We start from the raw sequence: 4365 nt of genomic DNA, 5'->3' as shown, positions 1-4365 counted from the left end.
CAGTCATGAGAAGGATATGGCAAAATATGTTAAATGATTACATATTAATGCTCTGTTTCCTCTGTTTTCAGAAGAAATACACAATTCATTGCAAAATGAAGTATAACACCTGACAAATTAAAATCACTCATCTGCCTGAAAACGTTGTACTTACTACAGCTATACTTTTACCTGGCTGTTGTTGACTGAAGAAGTAACAAAAAATACAGTATCTTTTCTTTTCAAAAAGATTTAACACAACTTGTCACAAAACCAATTTCACTGTTTTCTCTCATGGAAGGCAATCACTTGGAAACAGAATGCAAATAATGACACATGCGTTAGTAAGTTAAGCGTTAAGCTTGAAGGACTGTGCACAATACTTGAGGAGTCCCTGAGACTGAGATCTTGGTGATGAAAAATCCAGATAAACAAGAAGAAACATATACCAGAAAAGACTGCCTGTTTTAAGATAGAAAATTGAAGCTATATAATCAGAAAAACTGGCACAAGAACTTCAAGGGCAGGAGAAGGACTTGATACTACTTTCAGTAAGCTTTCTGTAAAACTTAATTACAATTATCTGTGTAGGTTTTTATGAGAGGACTAAAACCAAGATTTCTGAGAGCTTCAGGAAATTACAAAAGCTCTGCAGTTTTGGAATAAATTTATGGTCAAGGCAAAATGTTATGATGATACATTTATAGATGCACAGGTGTAGGAACCAGGTAATCATTCAAATAAAAATCAGAATGACTGAACACCAACAAATTCAAGTTAAGATGAATGGAATTTGACAGAATATAAGAGACCTAATAGCCAGGAGACTATTAAAATCATAGATATACTTACAAGGTAGAACCTAAGGCAAACCTTGAGTCAACCAGCTACACACAACCATGCTCCAGAACTTACACAGCCATCAGAGATCCTCTACATTAAAGGTTTTCTTCAAGGATGGTTTCCATAGGTTGTGTTCAGAATCTCCATCTTACTTGTCAGCTAATTGATTTTTCTTATCAAATACTAATTCTCTTCCTTGAAGCAGTAATGGAAAAAGAGCTCTCCTCCTTCTCTCCTATGTCTGAATTGGTCTGGTTCTTGCCCGTAAGTGTTGTGAGTAGATGAGGTTTTTGACGCACTGCTGCTTCTTCAGTTTTAAACTTTTTGGATCTTCCCATCCGTTTGTGACGCAAGTCCACACCTCTTCTACCACATAAAAACTTCTTACTGGATAGAAGATGGAAATAACAATAGTCTTCAGGTTCAGTGTTCCCAAATGATTTCTGGATCATAGATTTTTAATCAGTCATGTCTATTACTTCTGATTCTCCTCTAGGAAGCTCTGATCAACAGCAGAGAGACCAGAGCTGCTGACATACAGATTCAGCAGAAAAGTATTTCACCTGGCCATGCTCAAAAAGTTATCTTTAACTGACAAGACACCCAAAGTGTTTTTATGCTTGTCCCTTTCCTCCCTAAAGACAGCCTAAAGGTTCTTCTAGACATGCAGTAACCTAAGTCTGGACAAACATTCATGCCACCATTGCAAATCCCTCACAAGTATTTGACCTCACCATCATTAGTCCTATATATACTGAGTCTTACTAAGGGCTCATGAATCAAACACACCTTCAATCTCTACTCCAGATCATTTATGAGCTGGAGCTAAAAGGGGGAAAAAAAAGAGTAAAATTCAAAAGGTGAATTAATTCTAACACATCAAATTCACATAGCCTGTTAGCCAAAGACTGAAAGGAGGGAGGGGGAAATATTTCATATATGTGGAAAATATATATTATCTATTTCCATAACATGGAACATTATGAAATATATGTAATTATATATATCCATATACACACACATATATATACAGAAAAGATTTCATATAAATACATATACGGAAAACAAAACACTTCTAAGGGAGAATATTGGAAGTGTGGGTCCAGACTCGCTGTGCAAAGGAATCCAGTATCTTCAACTCATTATTTACATAGCAGGATGCTGATATGTATTTTTCCTTTCCACCCCTTCAGCACTACAGTGAATTTCGTCCAGCATATTAGTATTTTTCATAAGCAATGTGACTGCAACACAGGTTCCTGAAGTGTGATACAAATACCACTAGTGGCACAAACATGTCTTAGAAGTGCTACAAAGCTTCACACAGAATGGGAACCTGCTGCTGCTCCCAGCAGTATTGGTACATGCCCCCACCGCTGCTAGGAATGGTTATAGCCTGACAAGAAATCTGAGAGTCTTTGGGCTTTAGTACCCTGCGTGTATGTATTATTTCCAAGTCTGGAATCTTAGATTCATTCTTTGAATTTAAAAAGTAGTGCTGCTGCAGTATATTGATAGCTGAAAAGGCTCTCCCAGATGCCATTTTAACGATACTTGCCAGCAGGCGTCCTTCATGAAGACGTAAATCAGGAACGAAATGAGGGGCGGCACTGTTAGAAAGAACTGGGCTTGAGAGCATTTCATAGCTTTTGTAAGGAAGTACCTAGAATCAAAACCCAGCTGGTTTCCTGAAAACTTGCACATCATTAGGAAAGCTCTAACCCTAGTTTTCAAATCAATCACACGCACAATTGTATATGTTTTATATACACACACACATTTATTTTTGTATATACACATATATATACACACATACACATGTATATACAAATGTTATTGTTATCCAGACACTTTTATTTTTGCTAAATACTGCTATAAAATATTTTTATTTGGCCAAAAGAGTTGCTTTCAGGAGCTGGTTCTTAGTGTACTGGATTTAGCTGGGAAAGAGTTTATTTTCTTCACAGCAGCTGATACAGTGCTGTGCTTCAGGCTGGTGAGGAAAACAATGTTGGTAACACAACCATGTTTTAGCTGACCAGAGAGATGTCCCATGCCATGTAGCATCATGTTCAACAAGAAAGCTAGGGGAGAAGTTTTTTCCAAGGTAACCATTGCCTGGGGGCCAGGTGGGCATCAGTCTGTTGATGGTAAGCGATCGCTTGTGCATCACTCGGTGGTTTTTTTCCCTTGTTTTTTTCCCCTTTCACTTACTAAACTGGCTGTATCTCAACCCACAAGGCTTTTTGTTTTTTCCTTGCTTTTGCCGTTCTGATTCTCCCCACCATCCCACTGAGGGAAGTGAGTGAGCAGCTGGGTGGGAGCTCACCTGCTTGCCGGGGTCAGCTCACCACAGCTAGGTGAGGACCACACAGGTCAGCAACGTGAAGCATCCTCTGCACATAAGGTAACGATGCTGTTTCAGCATCCTCCATGCCTGCAGCCCAAGGAAGTGAGAAATCATAGGGTAGGATAAAATAAAAACCTTCTACTTGGCAGCACAAGCAATGTCTACAACAACAGCATTTATAAAAATAGACTTTAAGGATATCTTGTAGTCTGACTCTGTTCACAAGTCAGATGCTCCTAAAATTGTTAGTTATTGAACTATTTTCAGTACACACCACTATTGAAAAACTTTTGTTTAACATGGTATTCCCTGCTGTGTGTGTACCTTTGACTCACTGACACAGGAGTGGGAAGAAACCTCTGGATTCCCAAGTCCTGCTGCTTGCTGTGAAGGACAGCCATGCCACATAACCTTACTCATGTATTCATCAAGCCCTGTTTTAAAATCAGGTAAGGCACTGGCCCTCACTGTTGCTGTTGTGAGGCCTGCCTTATTTGATGGCTCTTTGTGCCTTGTTTGGGTAGAAAATATTCTTCAAACAGGAAGAGAAATATACTTACCCTTTCAACCGTATAGGGGCTTTGGGGGTTTTTTTTGTGTTTTTCTTTTTTTTTCTTCTTGTTTCCTTCTTTTTCCTCTTTTCATTACCAGGACCCTGCTCTTCTGATAACTAGAAACCTCTAATTTATGCTTGGCTGGTTTCTATCTGTTCTTGTGCAGCATTGCCTACTAGCCTGAGTAACTGCTCTCTTTCCCCATTTCTTGTGCGAGGCACTTCTACTGACACATCCCAAAAGATACGCCTTTGTCCCCCCCAAAGCATCGCATTTTTGACTCCAGCTTATGATGCACGACAAACCAGTTTCTTCTGCGCTGCTGCTCCCTCATCAGCTATTCCCCGTCTTCTACGTACCCACTTGACTTCCTCCTTTTATTAATTCTCTTTTTTAATTCTCTCTTTGTTAATTCTCTCTTTATTAATTCTCGGTTTTAATTCTCTTTACTAAATTTCCTCTTTTTGACTGAGGATCGTTCCGCCGCCTTACCACGCTGCTTTTCAAACCCGATCCTTTCCCTTCGGATTCCCTTCCCGCTCTGGCTCAACCCAGCGGGGGAGGCCCCGGCCCCGGGGCCGTGCCGCGGCCTACCTGCGGCCTCAGCCCGGGGAGCGGCGGCGGCCACCGCCCCCGGCC

At 40.3% G+C, this 4365-nt stretch overlaps 1 long non-coding RNA gene across 1 annotated transcript; it reads right to left on the bottom strand.

The window, feature by feature from the left end:
* Positions 1–858: 858 nt before the first annotated feature.
* LOC104832408 lies at positions 859–4129 on the bottom strand. Its single transcript, XR_774406.1, has 3 exons — positions 4086–4129; positions 3152–3259; positions 859–1209 (listed from the first exon to the last, which is right to left on the bottom strand). It is a non-coding gene; the product is annotated as an uncharacterized LOC104832408 (long non-coding RNA).
* Positions 4130–4365: the final 236 nt, after the last annotated feature.

Source organism: Haliaeetus leucocephalus, unplaced genomic scaffold (assembly GCF_000737465.1).
Source record: "Haliaeetus leucocephalus isolate CR32 unplaced genomic scaffold, Haliaeetus_leucocephalus-4.0 Scaffold250, whole genome shotgun sequence".
Lineage (NCBI taxonomy): Eukaryota > Metazoa > Chordata > Aves > Accipitriformes > Accipitridae > Haliaeetus > Haliaeetus leucocephalus.
The sequence above is the reverse complement of the archived record's forward strand: the minus strand, read 5'-3'. Positions and strand labels throughout refer to the sequence as shown.